The 17620-nt window shown below is 43.3% G+C and overlaps 1 protein-coding gene across 1 annotated transcript in view; it reads right to left on the bottom strand.

Moving 5' to 3' along the window:
* The window catches only part of LOC123511419, a 20043-nt gene extending 18961 nt beyond the window's left edge, over nucleotides 1-1082 (bottom strand). Inside the window, exon 1 of the mRNA XM_045267287.1 lies at nucleotides 982-1082. The gene's annotated coding sequence lies outside the window, so the exon portion shown is untranslated. The remainder of the gene's footprint in view (nucleotides 1-981) is intronic.
* Nucleotides 1083-17620: the final 16538 nt, after the last annotated feature.

The following is a 17620-nucleotide window of genomic DNA, read 5'->3' as shown; positions in this document are numbered from 1 at the left end:
TAATTACGCTATGGCTAAGCTGAATGTACGTTAAGAATGATTAGTCAAAATAAAAATAAAAACACTAATAACAAATACATTACGAGATTTGAATTATAAGTAAAGATATTCCACATAAAATGATCAGGTTAGAAGTTAAGGCTGGATCTTCACCGATGAGTTTAAAATATTCTTAGGCTGATTAAAAGCTGCAATGCTCGTAATATGACCAGTGTTAATTGTACTGCTGCGGGCGGTGAGAGAGTGGACGGTGAAGGCGTGACGTGGTGTGTCTGTGTGTGTATGTGTGTGTGTTTTGACTAATCTAAGGACAAAGTGACTGTAAGTGGAGGCAGTGTTAGCAGTGATGTAGCAGGAGGTGAGTGAATGAGAGATGAAGGCGGTGAGTGAGTGAGAGGGGAAGGCGGTGAGCGAGAGGTGAAGGCGGTGGGTGTGCGTGCGCGTCTGAACGTGTTTGTGTTGTGGAGGGCGAGAGTTCGATGCCGCCGCTGCCAAAACTTTGCTGTGTGTGGATTGACTGTGCTGAGAGTTAGATAGATAGATAGACAGACAGATAGATAAATAAATAGATAGATAAATAAATAGATACGAAGCTTAATAAACATAGATGGATGGATGGATGGGCAAATAGATAGATAGATAGACAGACACACAGAGAGAGAGAGAGAGAGAGAGAGAGAGAGAGAGAGAGAGAGAGAGAGAGAGAGAGAGAGAGAGAGAGAGAGAGAGAGAGAGTATGAATATAAAAGAGAACACCATAAAGAAAATAACAAATGAATAAAGAGAGAGAGAGAGAGAGAGAGAGAGAGAGAGAGAGGAACACAGAAAGTTGACTGGCCAAAGAGAAAAAAAAATAAACTCTTGAATTACGTAGACAAATTAAATAAAGGAGTAACTAAAACGGAGAAGAAGCTAGAAACAGGTGTAACTTTGCCCCGTGTCCGTGTGTCAGTCCCAGATGTGAGTGACTAACGCCCTCACCTGCTGACTAGAAGAACTGGTAATGGAGAACGGAGACAAGCCGGCACGGGAGCTCTTCACTGTGTCCTTGCCGTTACCGGAATGAGGCTGCCACATATCCCACGCCGCATTATATATACCACGGTGCCTCCCGGCCAGCCAATCACGGCACAAAGCATCCCCTAACACAGCCCACACTGCATCCACAGCCTCCATCAGCCAATCACCAGGCATCCTCTGGCACTCTTTCCCTTAACTCCGCCCACTCTTTGCTTCCATCCCCGCCCACGACTCCCACCTACATGCAATCTGGAACTGCCTGTGTGTGTGTGTGTGGTTGTGTGTGTGTGTGTGTGTGCGTCTCTCTCTCTCTCTCTCTCTCTCTCTCTCTCTCTCTCTCTCTCTCTCTCTCTCTCTCTCTCTCTCTCTCTCTCTCTCTCTCTCCTGACACCCACGCCACACCCTTGCAAATGCCCATGTGTGTGTGTGTGTGTGTGTGTGTGTGTGTGTGTGTGTGTTACGCACGTCATTATACTCTGGTTTGTGGATGATTGTGTACACTCTTATAATATTGATAATGTGGAGGAGGAAGAGGAGAACACGATGAGGAAAAGAAGTAGTAGTAGTAGTAGTAGTAGTAGTAGTAGTAGTAGTAGTAGTAGTAGTAGTAGTAGTAGTAGTAGTAGTTGTTGTTGTTGTTGTTGTTGTAGTATTGATAGTAGTAGTAGTAGTAGTAGTAGTAGTAGTAGTAGTAGTAATAATAATAATAGTAGTAGTAGTAGTAGTAGAAGCAGTAACAATATTAGTAGCAGCAGCAACAGCAGAAACAGCAGTAGCAGCAGTAGTAGCAGTATTAGTGGTAGTTACAGTCCACACACACACACACACACACACACACACACACACACACACACACACACACACACACACACCGCACACACTCCGCACACACTCGAGTACATCTTACAATTTCCTATCAGTACACAATACCAGTAATTACAATATAACAAGCGATGGTCGTCGCCTCGTAACTCGGTGCCTGCAGGCGAAGTGGGCTGGCTGGCTGGAGCTGGGTGTTGGCTGGGGCTGTGGGGTCCGGGGTGCGTGTGTGGGAGAGACGGGGTGGGAAGTGACTATCTTGTTTTACCACTACTAACATACCCTTAGGTCGTTGATATAAATGGTGTTATGATCAGTGCGGAAACGCTGCGAGGTGTGTGTGTGTGTGTGTGTGTGAGAGAGAGAGAGAAAGAGAGGTTTGTATGTTATAAATGATATATATTTTTTCCCCCTTTACCAATAAGAAGCATTTTATTAGTGCTTTTTGTACAAATGTGATTTTCTTTTTTTAACTTCATCTATTTTCCTTTTTTTTCTTCCTATAGTGTCCAAGGAGTATAATATTTTGTATCACGTGGAAATTGTTGCTTTTTCTTTCCTCTTTTCTTCTTTTCTTTACTTCCTCCTTCCATCCACCGCCATCCAGCCAGTGCGCTACAGTACAAGTTGGTCATCAGTCGGAATGCGCTTCCATGAACTCATCTTTTTACTACCTCAGTCATTGTTCTTGTCTGCCGGTGGAGTTCTCAGTCACTCCTGTCCCTGATGATGTAATGAGCTTGTATCATTGTGTATTTCTCATTCCATTTGTGTTTACCAGCGCCACACAGCCGCAGTCAGGGTCACGGCCACTGAAGGCTGCCTCATCGCACCATGCCAGCCTCCCTACTACCCACGCCACGTCTGAAACTGTGCCAGCGGTGCGTTTTTGGAACCTTTATCACTGTAGGCAGTGGAGAACAATACTAAATAGGGTTAACTTAGTGATACTGGAGACACTAATATTAACCTGATCGCCTGCAGGGAAAACACACACACACACACACACTCTCTCTCTCTCTCTCTCTCTCTCTCTCTCTCTCTCTCTCTCTCTCTCTCTCTCTCTCTCTCTCTCTCTCTCTCTCTCTCTCTCTCTCTCTCTCTCTCTCTCTCTCTCTCTCTCTCTCTCTCTGTGTGTGTGTGTGTGTGTGTGTGTGTGTGTGTGTGTGTGTGTGTGTGTGTGTGTGTGTGTGTGTGTGTGTGTGTGTGTGTGTGTGTGTGTGTGTGTGTGTGTGTGTGTGTGTGTGTGTGTGTGTGTGTGTGTGTGTGTGTGTGTGTGTGTAGTTCGCATAAATAAGCTTGTTGTTCAGAGTTGACTAGCTGGCAAAGGTGCGTCTGTATTAGAATTTCATCTCTGTAATGTCACCGATGCGTGAAACTGAATTAGTTAATGCAGGGATGGAAGAACGAGAGGAAATCTGTGACTGTGCAGTTTTCCGAGTGAAGGGCAGAGGAAGGCTCTTTTAGATAAGCAAGATCTAGTTGGCATCATGAACGAATCTCCAGTTGTTTCTCTCCTTACCATCTTCCTTCTGCCTCCTATTCTTCCACACAGAGTAACCTAAAATCCAGTTGTTTCTCTCCTTGTAATCTTCCTCTGTGCCTCCCATTCTTTCACATAGATTAACCTAAGATCCAGTGTTTCTCTCATCAGCATCTTTCTTCTGCCTCCCATTCTTTCACATAGAGCAACCTAAGATCCAGTGTTTCTCTCCTTATCATCTCCATTCTGCCTCCTATTCTTTCACACAGACTAACCTAAAATCCTGTTGTTTCTCTCTTTATGATCTTCCTCTGTGCCTCCCATCCTTTCACACAGACTAACCTAAGGAAGAGGCAGGGAGAAATTTATTTGAAATAGAAGTACAGATATGAAAGATAAGATTTGAAAAGGGATAAAAGGACAGCAGTGTTGAGTAGATGGTTAGCCCTGGTCGTGGACAGTACGGCGACTTTTAGTTAAGTAAGAAGTGGTCAAACGTCTCACGCTGAATAAACATTGCTGGGAGGAGTGGAAAGAGGAGGTACAAACAGGCGTGATATGTTAGTTCCTGTGAAAAGAACGAGAGAAAGTACCGCTGAGTGACTGGTTTACTTTGATAACCTTTGCATCGCTAGGGAGAGAAGACAGGCTGTGCAGAATAGTAAGATTATTCTCACGGCAAGCTGTATCTCATTTTATTGGTTGTATCTCATTGGTATTGTCATCACAACGCCACACTCCACCTGTTCGCCTCAAGGATGTCAAGAAGATACTCAATCGTTGCCCGAGTAGGTTTTAATTAGTTTACATCTCCATTCTGAGCTGAGACTCTACATATAACGCAGAACTAGTAAGCATCAAATGTCATGTTGGAAAATAGGAAATCTTGTCCAGATATGACAGGAAATTGATTGCTCAATGACGCGTGCCGTGGGAGCGTCTTGCGTTACAGCAGCAGCGTTACCAGTGAGGAGACAGGCTGATGGTAACACTAGTCATATTCAGCAGTGTGTCGAGTAGTGTTACTAGCGAGGAGACAAATGAACGGTAACACTGTGTAGATTTAGCAGTGCTTCGGACAGTGTTTTGAAAGACACCTCTGCCAACGAAGTGAAGAGATAATGCAGAAATTCATAACTTAGATGGAATGCTACTCCTTTTTCTATTCATGCTTTGTTCATCCCGGGTTCCTCTGATACAGACTGTTAGCGGCCAGAAGTTTAAAGACGTGAACATAACTGGCAACACCTCCCACGCCTCTACACGCCCTGCCACGCCCTGTATTCCTCCCTCTCACTCTCTCACTGCTCTTCAATACAGTGTTAATAGTGAAACGTAGGAATTCATTTCATGTGATGCTGCTTCATGTAAAATCCTTCTCTGTTTAGTCATGCATACACACACACTGACACCCATCCGTAAACACACACACACACACACACACACACACACACACATACGCACACACGCCCACGCCCACACTCGCTGATATCCGTATATTTTTCAGGTATTTTTAAAAGATAAATACTGACACACACACGCGGGCGCACACACACACACACACACACACACACACACACACACACACACACACACACACACACACACACACACACACACACACACACACACACACACACACACACACACACACACACACACACACACACACACACACACACACACACACACACACACACACACACACACACACACACAGAGGGGAGGTCTTGTACGATACACCACCACCACCACTACCTCTATCACCACCACCACCACCACCTCTACCACTTTGCATCTTACCTGGCAACCACACACCTGCGACACTACTCCACCACACCCATTGTTGTTCTCCTCCTCCTCCTCCTCCTCCTCCTCCTCCTCCTCCTCCTCCTCCTCCTCCTCCTCCTCCTCCTCCTCCGGTTGGTGTTGTTGTTGTAGTTGTTGTAGTTGTTTTTGTTATTGTTGTTGACTTGTTTTCCTTATTATTTTTATCATTCTCCTTCTCTTCCTTTTTTTTCTTGTCTTCTCTCCTCCTCCTCCTCCTCCTCCTCCTCCTTTACCTATTCGTCTTACTGTGTATCCCTCCAAATTATTATTTTGCTCTACGTTTCTTGCTTCAGTGCGGTGGATTGTCTGCGGGTCTGTCTCCCTCTTCTCTCTGTATTTATTTATCATTCAGTCAGTCAGTCTATCTAGCTATCTATCTGTCTGTCTGTCTATTTATCTATCTATCTATCTATCTATCTACCTATCTATCTATCTATCTATCTATCTATCTATGTATTTATTTGTTTGTTTATCTATCTATGTATTTATCTGCCTGTTTATCTATCTGTCTATCTATCTATCTATCTATCTGTCTATTTACCTATTCATCTATCTGTCTGTCTATCTGTCTGTCTATCTGTTTGTTTGTCTATCTGTCCGTCTCTCATGGTCCTGTACTGTATGGCACCACAGCACTCCCAGAATAGCCTTGGCCTCCATTGAATGACCAGTGTTTGCCCGGTGTTGTATTCACACACTCTGCGTTCACCCTGCGATTACTTTCACGTGAACGCTGCGCTGGATAGAGCCTCGTAAGAACTGTTTGTGTCTTTGTGAGGTTATGATTATTTGTATATGTAAACATTCGAAAGTTGATTAATGCTACAATTTATCTGATTTGCTATTTAATGGGTTACTTGTTTATTCATTTATTTATTTCATTTTTCTTTCCTAGTAAGAGAGGCTCTGATCGGGCCTAAGGTAACTAGAGACATGAGGGAAAGAGTCACCAAGATGACATTCCCTAATGAGCGTAGTCTGAAAAGAATTATCCTAATTTTACTTATTTATCTATTTATTTATGCTCTGTTCAACCCAACAAGCTGAGTGGCGCCCTTCAGACTACTCAGTCCACGTAATGTCTCCTGACGGGGACACAGAAGCAAAATGGAGAACTAAACACACAAAGCCTGCGTATGCCCGGCTGGATGGCTGGATGGCTGGGTGGGTGGCTGGGTGGCTGGCGTCTCAGTGGTGAAGTGCTGGCGGAGGTAACACAAGCCAGCACGGAACAATTGAATAAGAAGAAGGAGAAAAAATGAACTGCAAAAAGAGTAAAGAATTCATTTCCAGCAAACACTAAAGTGATGAACTTCAGAAGAAGGAAGAGCAGCTCGACAGAACGAGACAAAACCAAAAGATTAGCCCTGAACGCAGGAAGACAAGTAAACGAGACGTGTTTTTCTTGGCACAAAAAGAACAACAAGAATTACTGACAAAATTTTAAAACTGACATGAAGGCGAGAAAGTGGAAGGCCGTGCAGAGTGGCAGGCGCTGCACTGGTCCGCTGCAGTGAAGCACCCTCACTTGTTGGTTTGTCATTGCTTCCATTAATTTTCTCATTTGTTTTTCCTGTCTCTTCTCATTAACATAAAAATTATGTGGAGATAAGAATTCCGCTAAAAATAGTAAACATTTCACATCACAACGCGCCGCAAACTCTCCCACGGGGGTAAACCTTACCTGTGGGAATTGCTGCACCACGGCCCCCTCCCCTCGTCAGATAACCGCCCCGCCTCCCCTCGCCTCCCCTCGTCTCCCCTCGCCTCCTATCCTCCTGCTGCTCCTATACTAATACTAATACTACTGCTATTACTACTACTACTACTACTACTACTACTACTACTACTACTACTACTACTGCTGCTGCTGCTGCTGCTGCTGCTGCTGCTGCTGCTGCTGCTGCTGCTACTACTACTACTACTACTACTACTACTACTACTACTACTACTACTACTACTACTACTACTACTACTACTACTACTACTACTACTACTACTACTTTTTTTTTTTTTTTTTTACGTAGGGAAGAGGGCCAGCCAAGGGCAAAAAAAGAAAGTGAAAAAAAGGCCCACTTGAGCGCTGGCTCTCCAAAGAGTAGAAAAAGTGCCAAAACCGTCAGCCAGAATTAGGGGAGCAAATGCCTCGATACCTCCCTCTTAAAAGAAGACAAGTTGTAGGAATTCGGAAATACAGATGCAGGGAGGGAGTTCCAGAGTTTACCAGTGAAAGGGATGAATGATTGAGAGTACTGGTTGACTCTTGCATTATAGATTTGGATAGAATAGGGATGAGAGGAAGAAAGAAACCTTGTGCAGCGTGGCCGCAGGAGGAGGGAGGCATGCAGTTAGCAAGATCAGTAGAACAGTTACCATGAAAATAGCGATAAAATATAGAAAGGGATGCAACATTTCGGCGGTGAGAAAGAGACTGAAGACAGTTAGTCAGAGGAGGGAGTTGATGAGACGAAGAGCTTTCGATTCCACCCTATCAAGCAAAGCTGTGTGACTGGAACCCCCCCAAACATGCGAAGAGTACTCCATACAGGGACGGATAAGGCCCTTATACAGAGTAAGCAGTTGGAGGGGCGAGAAAAACTGTCGGAGACGCCTCAGAACACCTAACTTCATAGAAGCTGTTTTAGCAAGAGATGAGATGTGAAGTTTCCAGTTAAGATTATGAGCAAAGGACAGACCGAGGATATTCATTGTGGAAGAGGAGACAGTTGAGTGTCATTGAAGAAGAGGGATAGTTGTCTGGAAGGTTGTGTCGAGTTGATAGATGGAGGAATTGAGTTTTGAGGCATTGAAAACTACTAGATTTTCTCTGCCCCAATCGGAAATCTTAGAAAGATCGGAAGTCAGGCGTTCCGTGGCGTCCCCGCGTGATCTGTTGATTTCCTGAAGGGTTGGACGTCTCTGAAAGAACGTGGAAAGATGTAGGGTGGTATCATCAGCGTAGGAGTGGATAGGGCAAGAAGTTTGGTTAAGAAGGTCATTAATGAATAATAGAAAGAGAGTGGGTGACAGGACAGAACCCTGAGGAACACCACTATTAATAGGTTTAGGAGAAGAACAGTAGCCGTCTACCACAGCAGCAATAGAGCGGTCGGAAAGGAAACTTGAGATAAAGTTGCAGAGAGAAGGATAGAAGCCGTAGGAGGGCAGTTTTGAAATCAAAGCTTTATGCCAGACTCTATCAAAAGCTTTTGATATGTCTAACGCAACAGCAAAAGTTTCACCGAAATCTCTAAAAGAGGATGACCAAGACTCAGTAAGGAAAGCCAGAAGATCACCAGTAGAGCGACCTTGACGGAAGCCATACTGGCGATCAGACAGAAGATTGTGAAGTGACAGATGTTTGAGAATCTTCCTATTCAGGATAGATTCAAAAACTTTAGACAAGCAAGAGATTAAAGCTATAGGACGGTAGTTTGAGGGGTTAGAACGGTCACCCTTTTTAGGAACAGGCTGAATGTAGGTGAACTTCCAGCAGGAAGGAAAGGTAGAAGTCGATAGACAAAGTTGGAAGAGTTTGGCCGGGCAAGGTGCAAGCACAGAAGCACAGTTTTTGAGAACAATAGGAGGGACCCCTTCAGGTCCATCAGCCTTCCGAGGGTTTAGGCCAGCAAGGGCATGGAAAACATCATTACTACCACCACTACTACTACTTACTACTACTACTACTACTACTACTGCTGCTGCTGCTGCTGCTGCTGCTGCTGCTGCTGCTGCTGCTGCTGCTGCTGCTGCTGCTGCTGCTGCTGCTGCTGCTGCTGCTGCTGCTGCTGCTGCTGCTGCTGCTGCTGCTGCACCACTGCTGCTGCTGCTGCTGCTGCTGCTGCTGCTGCACCTGCTGCTGCTGCTGCTGCTGCTGCTGCCACCACCACCACCACCACTGCCACCACCACCACCACCACCACCACCACCACTGCTGCTGCTGCTGCTGCTGCTGCTGCTGCTGCTACCACCACTGCTACTGCACCACTGCTGCTACTACTACTACCACTACTGCTGCTACTACTGCTGCTGCTGCCTGCTACTTCTACTACTGCAATAATTCTCATCACCGTTATTGTTGTTGTGTTCCATAAAACAGCTTATTCGTTGTGTGTTTACGTTCTCTTCGTCCCCTCGCCACCACCACCACCACCACCACCACCACCACCACCACGCCCTACGGTATCTCAGGTGGCGCAGGTGAGGCGAGGCTGAGTAACACCTATTCTTGTTCACTCCTCCCTCTGCTTTTGTTGTTATTGGTGGTGGTGGTGGTGGTGGTGGTAGAGGATGATGATGATGTTGATGGTGAGGAAGAGGAAGAGGAGGAGGAGAAGGAGGAGGAGGACGAGGAGGAGGAGGAGCAGGGGGAGAAAATAATCTGTGGAGGTAATAACAACAACAACAACAACAACAACAACAACAACTTTCACTACCACCCTCACATCCCACCCACCCACCCACCCACCCACACACACACACCACACACACACACACACACACACACACACACACACACACACACACATACACACACACACACACACACACACACAGTCAGACACAAAAAAATGGTCATGTTTGCAGTTATTTCCCGCGAGGGGGAGAAAGAGACAACCTCGCTGTCTTCAAAGCCTCGTCTCTCATCTCTTTCTCCAACCTCTTCTCCTCCTCCTCCTCCTCCTCCTCCTCCTCCTCCTCCTTCTCTTCATCTCCCTCTTTCTCTCCATTCTCTTATTTCTCCATTACTTCTCTTTCCCAACTTCCCTTTCCATTTTTTACCCTTCTCTCCTCCTCCTCCTCCTCCTCCTCCTCCTCCTCCTCCTCTTCAGCCTCTTTTGTCCCCTCACTCCGCTTCTCTCACTTCGCCAGACCACATTCACTCAATCTTTCTTCCTTGGTGTGTGTGTGTGTGTGTGTGTGTGTGTGTGTGTGTGTGTGTGTGTGTGAAAAGGAATCTCTCTCTACAATACTGTTCCCCGCCTCTCTCTCTCTCTCTCTCTCTCTCTCTCTCTCTCTCTCTCTCTCTCTCTCTCTCTCTCTCTCTCTCTCTCTCTCTCTCTCTCTCTCTCTCTCTCTCTCTCTCTCTCATTTAATTATTTTCCTTTACAACGTTTTTTTTTTCCGAACATTGCATTTCAGTCTTTCCTCTCTTACCTCCTCCTCCTCCTCCTCCTCCTCCTCCACATCCCCAAGAGGCCGCTGTACAGGAATAAGTCGCGTCTCAATCTCCTTCACGCACACTCGAATGCAAATGGCGTCTCCAGTGAGTGTTGGAAGAAAATATTTTAATTCTGTGGCGCTGAGATGTGTTATCTATCCGAAAGGAGGAGGAGGAAGAGGAGGAGGAGGAGGGAGATCGTTATGGAAGTTGTAGTAAGGCAGAGGAATGAAGAGGAGGAGGAGGAGAAGGAGGAGGAGGAGAAAGAGGAGACATGATGAGGAAGAAAAATTAAGATAAGGAGATGAAGAAAGAAGGGAGAGGAGGATGAAGAAAAGGAGCAGGAGGAGGAGGAGAAGGAGGAGGAGGAGGAAGGAATGAAAAGGAGGAGAGAGATAGTAAAGAAGATGTAATGATGGAATGAACGAGAAGAAGGAGGAGGAGGAGGAGGAGGAGGAGGAGTAGTAGTAGTAGTAGGAGGAGGAGGAGGAGGAGGAGGAGAGGAGGAGGAGATTAAAAAGGAAGGAAGAAAGAGGAAGAAGAAAATGATGATGATGACCTAGTGAAGGATGAAGAGAAGGAGAAAGAAAAGAAAAAAAAAAGAGAAGATAGTAATAACAACAACAACAACAACAACAAGAACGGTAAACAAAATACACATGTAATTCTATACTATACATACATACATACATACATACATACATACATACATACATACGTAAGAAGTCACTCTGATCTCTTGTTGTTGTTGTTGTTGTTGTTGTTGTTGTTGTTGTTGTTGTTGTTGTTGTTGTTGTTGTTGTTGTTCTTCTTCTTCGTCTTCTTCGTCTTCTTCTTCTTCTTCTTCTTCTTCTTCTTCTTCTTCTTCCTTCTTTTCCTTGTTTAAATTCCTTGAAAGTCGCCATATTGATTTTAGTAGAGGCAAGACACTCCTGCATTCACCGCCTTCCAGAGAGAGGGACACTGACGCGGCTGCAATAATAACAATAACAATAATAACAATAATAACAATAATAATAATAATAATAATAATAATAATAATAATAATAATAATAATGGTAATAATGATGACAATAAAAAGAGAGCTGGGTTGTGGTGGTTTGGTTGCTGAAAATTAGATAAGTGTTAGGTGCAGGTGGAGGAGGAGAAGGAGGTGGTGGAGGAGGAGGAGGTGGTGGAGGAGCAGGAGCAGCTGGTGGAGGATGGAGAGGTAATGTTGGTGGAGAAGGTGGAGATGATGTTGTTGTTTTTATTGTTGTTGTCTTTCTTCTTTTTTTGTAATTTTTTTTTTGGTTTTTATTATTATTTTAGTAGTAGTAGTTGTATTATTATTATTATTATTAGTAGTAGTAGTAGTAGTAGTAGTAGTAGTAGAAGTAGTAGTAGCAGTAGCAGTAGTAGTATTTCTATCATTATTATTATTATCACTATCATTATTGCTATTATTATCATTATTATCATTGATGTTTGTATTGGTGGTGATGGGGATGGTGGTGGTGGTGGTGGTGGTGTTGGTGGTAGTGGTGGTGGTGGTGCATTACAGCCACCACAGAACACTAGGCGAGTGAGTGGTTGGTGCCAGTGCCTGCAGGCTCACGTGTGGCGTACTGGTGTGTAGGGGCGGGCACCAGCCAGCGTGCTTGATGGTGAGGTGGCCCGCAGGCAGAGTGACGCCACTTCCCTGTCACTTTATGCTTTCTTCCTGCAACACCTGCTCACCTTTGTGAAAGACGCACAAGGCAGCATTAACACGTCCCGCTACAAAGGCCGTGATGTCTGCCGGTCACCGGTGTTCAGGAAGCTTAATCAAAAGCCAGGCACTGCATTCTGTGCGTCCTGTGGGAAGTTACCAGAGTTGTCAAGTGCCTGCCTGCTTCTACTACTAATTTAACAAGAATTCTACCTCATCAACTCTTTTTTATTTTTATTTTTTTTATGGGGGGACAATCGCTTTGATAGTTTTTTTTATTCGTTTTTTTTTCGGGAGTAGCACCTCACTGGACCTTTTTTTTTTTTTTTTTTGTCTCACTTTGCCGGAGCGACACTTATGTAGAGGAATAGATAGGGAAAACATCTAAGACAACGCGACAAATAATCACTGTTGCCATTTAAAGCGCCACAGTTGTCACGAGAGCCGCAGCGTTCCAAATAAGGGTCAGGGTGAGCAGACTTTGGTTCCCACTGTTTTGCTTCCACCAATCCCTCAGCTAACCTCACCTCTCCTCATCACACCTTTGGATCAAAACATTAATCTTATTTGAAACATTTGAAACATTCTAATCTCTTAAAATCTGTCTTATAAAATTATACATAATTCGGAACATGTAGGCAGCCATAGGAATTAAGCTTTTCGACCAGAAAATGATAAATTGTATTCCTTGAAGTAAACATACATGTGGAATTACGAACATAGACACTCCCAATCTCTCCGCCCTTGTGACTGCCAACAACAGGCTGGCACAACTCTGGAAGTAGATGTACAGTGTATGCATGTATGGCAGCAGACAGAGCATTAATGGAATGTGAGTGTACAATTACGTAGTTAGTATTGATCTTGTATGTATTTTTAAGAGAGCATTCCATATTTTAAGGCCAAGATAAGAAAGCGATATCATCCTGACTCTCTCATGAGTATTTCTACACAGTCAGCAAATGTACTATAGTTCTGTGTGTTCACTCTAGTTATCCTCAACACAGCACGGGAAACACTGCAGCTGTACTACTTGAAAACATGTTAAAAATGGCCATATGAATCTAAGCCTTCATCACCGAGAATCTAAATACACAATCATCTCCTCCATGAGAGAAAAATGACAAGATATTCAGGGCCTACATTTACTCGTAGTTCATTGCATTTACAGGCGTCAGTCTTGAGACCTTCACGATATGTATATTCTTACACTACATAGAAATAAATAAGAGTTGCGTGTAGGAATTAGGGAGGTATACTTGATTCACCTTTCACACTACTTGATTCTAACACGTGATTCCAAAGTCATTGCATTTGAGAGGATACGCTGGATAACAGGTGGAAAGCGGTACTGCAGCTTGCGATGGTTGACTACAGAAGAGGAAACCAGCGATCTCCTTTGGCTACCTGTAAATAATATCAAACACATTACCTACAGCATCCAATGATTACCTCTCTCTCTCTCTCTCTCTCTCTCTCTCTCTCTCTCTCTCTCTCTCTCTCTCTCTCTCTCTCTCTCTTTCCCTCTACAAGTTTCCTTCAAGTTTTTTCAGTCTTTTCCTTACTATGTGACCAAACTATTTCATTTTTTTATCTTTTTTATCACTTCTCGTCACTTCCACTGCCGCTCACCTTGTCACTTACTAACCAGGCTTCCGTAGTGGCATTCAAGAACAAGTGTTGGTTGATAGAGAGAGAGGGAGAGGGCGGGAGGAATGTGAGAGAAACGAATAGCAGATGAGACAAGAATGTGAAAAAAAATATCATAGTGACTCTTAACAATCTTGGTTTTCTTTAGTCTAGAATTTAATGGTGGACTTATTTATTTATATTTGATTATATTCCATTCCCTTATTTTGTAGTTTGTTTTAGTTTGTTTGTTTGTATCAGAATGTGTAATACGTTATGATATTTGCATGTGTGTTTGAGGTTACTATTGTTGTTGTTGTTGTTGTTGTTGTTCTTACTACTACTACTACTACTACTACTACTACTACTACTACTATTACTACTACCACCTCACCACTACTACTACTATAGTTAAAAAAACCTTTCTGGTCTCTCCGGCGCGGCTGAGGAACTCCTCCAGCGTTGCCGCTCAGGTGCCCACCACGGTGATGGCCAAGTGTTTCTCGCTTTGTTAAGCATCAATGAAGTATGTCGTAAATACTAAATGCAACAACAAAGCTGTATACGTTTGTAATCGTCAAGGTGTTTGTTCTAAAAGCAAATGACCATTATGTTTTTTATTGGATGTGACACCTCAGCTCTGCGACGCTGCCGGCCCACGCAGCACATGGGTCACCTGGCTGGCGGGTCAAGGAGGGGGAAGAAGGGAGGAGACGAGGGGATTATCCCATTGTGAAGGACAGGCCGAACTGTCAGGGAAAGAAGGAGGAGAAAGGTGGGAAGAGAAGGAAGGAGATGGGAAAGAAAACAAGAATAGAAACAGAGAGGAAAAAGAGGAATGTGATAAAGGGAAGATACAAGTTAACAAAAAAAAAAAAACAGTAAAAAACAAAGGAAAAAACAAAGAATTGACGAAAATGGGGAGGAAGAAAGGAAGAGAATAGAAGAAAAAAAAGAAACGAAAGAGAAAAAGAGGATAAAAAATGAGGAATAAATTTAATGAGAAAGAAGAAATAAGAAGATAAAGAAAGAAAGAAAAAGAAAGAAAGAAAGACACATGAAAGAGACAAAACAAATCAAATAAAAAGCAAAGGACAGAAGATAATCATTAAGGGAAAAAAAAGAAAAAATAGATTAAATAAGAAAAAACAAAATAAAAAAATAAAGTGTAGTTTTGATTTACCCATGTTTCATCAAGGTAAACATAGTTTTCAAATGACTGTTTGCACTGCCGCATTTGTCTTAAAAATCTGGTGCGAGTCAGTGCCACATCACTTCGCTCCATAAGGAACTTGCGGCCATCAATCTTCGAAAATTTAAATCCTATTTTCAATAATACTTTTCGAAGGGACTCGACGCTGCCTTTGTAGGATATTTTTTCCCGGAGAATCTCCGTGATTTTGGAAACTGTAGGGATTTCCTTCCTTTCATATAACTCCAAAACAGTTCTTCTCAGGACACACTGATCAAAATCATCGAATCAATATTAATTAATGAATCAAAATCAATATTATTATTATTATTATTATCATTATTATTATTATTTTAATTATTATTATAATTAATAATTATTACCATTATTATTTTTATGATCATTATTACAATTATTATTATTATTATTATTATTATTATTATTATTATTATCGTTATTATTACTATCATCATTACGATAAACGTGCATCCATCCATCAGAGAGAGAGAGAGAGAGAGAGAGAGAGAGAGAGAGAGAGGGGGGGAGGGCGGAGCTCTAGAGCAATTAGGGCGAGGGAAAGCTCTCTAGGGATCGTCAAGCTATTTTTAGGACAGCTATGGGTGGACGAAACGTAGAAGTGGCAACGCTCAGACGGGCTCCACCTCAGGTCGGACCACAGCCTCCCAGACCACAAAGGCTTTGGGAGACTTTAGAAAACCAGCCCACACACTCTCTCTCTCTCTCTCTCTCTCTCTCTCTTTCTCTGACAGGACAAAGCCAAGAACATTTACTTAACTCCAGGAAGTGACACATTCACGCAACTCCGGCCACTGAGAGACAGAGACAGAGACAAAGACCGAGACAGAGACCGAGACAGAGACAGAGACAGAGACCTCACCGGAGACATGAGCAGCGAAACACACATTGAATGAAGGAGAAACACTGAGAATAAGGAATGTATTAGAGACGTGTATTACAAGTTTGATTAAAAAATAGGCGAGAGAGGCAAGGCGTGGAGGAGGAGGAGGAGGAGGAGAGGATGTGAGGAGGTGGTGGTCGTGTTGTTGTTGGTGGTGGTGGTAGTGGTGGTGGTGGTGTGACGTCACGGGAAGTATCAAATGGTGTTTTTTTGGAGTTTCATTAGATTATTTTTATTTTTATTCATTTTTTTTTTTTTTTAACTTATCGAGCCAACAATCTTTCTTTTTTTTTTTTTTCCTGGATGAGTGGAAGGCTCTGAGTGGGTAACGCCTGCATCAGACAGAAAACTCAATGAGACTACAAGCAGAAAGTCTCGTGTCAGCAACAGTACAGCACCTCCAGTTTTTACGTGAAGGGAAATGAAAAGCCAGGCAAGGTATGTGTGAGAAGTGGGCAACTCACTTTCCGGGAAGCAAAACTTTTCCTACTGTCACTCCCTCAAACCACCACCACCACCACCACCCCCACCACCACTGCAGCACCACCTCCATCTTAGCAGCTGAGTGGGGCCTCTGCTCAGTTCTAAGAGATATGTATTGCATGATAATTCTTGATGAATCTCCATGCCGTGTCTTGACGTTCCTGGCTCCTGTTAACCAATTTGACGCATTTTTACCATGAGATTTATGTGCGATTAGACGATTTTATTTACATTAGGAAGGGTATATCAAGGTCAGAAGATTAATGGCCACGATCTTCACTATTTTAATCCCCACATATGTTTTTGAATCTGTGTGAAATCCTAAAGACGAATTCAAATGTCTTCCACTAGTTACATTTTTACCGTGATTTGATGCGCCGCCTGCCCACAGTGTAGCCCGGCACTGTGAAGCTGTCCACGCTGCTCATCTGTGAAGAGAGAGAGAGAGTGACTGAGGTAAATAATAATAGAAAGAGAGAGAAAAAGGAGAAAGAAACACACGCGTCATCTAATATTATGTCAAGGTCACTAATCTCTCTCTCTCTCTCTCTCTCTCTCTCTCTCTCTCTCTCTCTCTCTCTCTCTCTAGAACACCTGAACGAGTCATAACAAGTAAACCTAAAATCATTTCTTTACAAAACATTCCCCCCTACATGTATTTACATCCTTTTCAAAGCTCCCTATTGACTCGGCCCCAACAATCTGCCTACTGAACACAAGAGCAAGGAAAAATATAAGACGAGGTACAAGAAGCCATCAGCCATACACGTGTCACTCTCTGTATGAAAATGTTCCCTACGTGCGTGTTTCCTTCTCTCATACTCCTTCCTGCATTGTTTGTGATTGACGTGTGAAAAATGGAGAGGTAGGTGCTGTGATATGTTGACTTATGCGTGTGTGTGTGTGTGTGTGTGTGTGTGTGTGTGTGTGTGTGTGTGTGTGTGGGGTGAAAGTGTCCCGTAGGTGCAAAAGGCAAGGGCAAGGGGCTCCTCAAGGATAACTGTTTGTACTTAAGAGTTCTCTCCTCCTGTGTTATGCTTAATTACTAATGAGCTCTTGTTGTTGTTGTTGCTGTTGTTGTTGTTGTTGTTGTTGTTCTTGTTGTTGTTTTCTTCTTCTTCTTGTTGTTCTTGTTCTTGTTCTTTCTTGTTCTTGTTCTTGTTCTTGTTGTTGTTGTTCTTCTTCTTATTCTTATTCTTATTGTTATTCTTCATCTTCATCTTCATCATCATCATCATCATCATCATCATCATCATCATCTTCATCTTCAGCTTCATCATCTTCTTCTTCCTTCTTTCTCCTTGCTCTTGTTCTTTTATACGTACTTTTCCCCCTCCTCATCTTCCGTTTCCTCTTCTTCTTCTTTTTTGAAGTACTATGCTTTCATTTCACAC

Source organism: Portunus trituberculatus, chromosome 31 (genome assembly GCF_017591435.1).
Source record: "Portunus trituberculatus isolate SZX2019 chromosome 31, ASM1759143v1, whole genome shotgun sequence".
Lineage (NCBI taxonomy): Eukaryota > Metazoa > Arthropoda > Malacostraca > Decapoda > Portunidae > Portunus > Portunus trituberculatus.
This window is presented reverse-complemented; position numbering and strand designations above follow the sequence as displayed.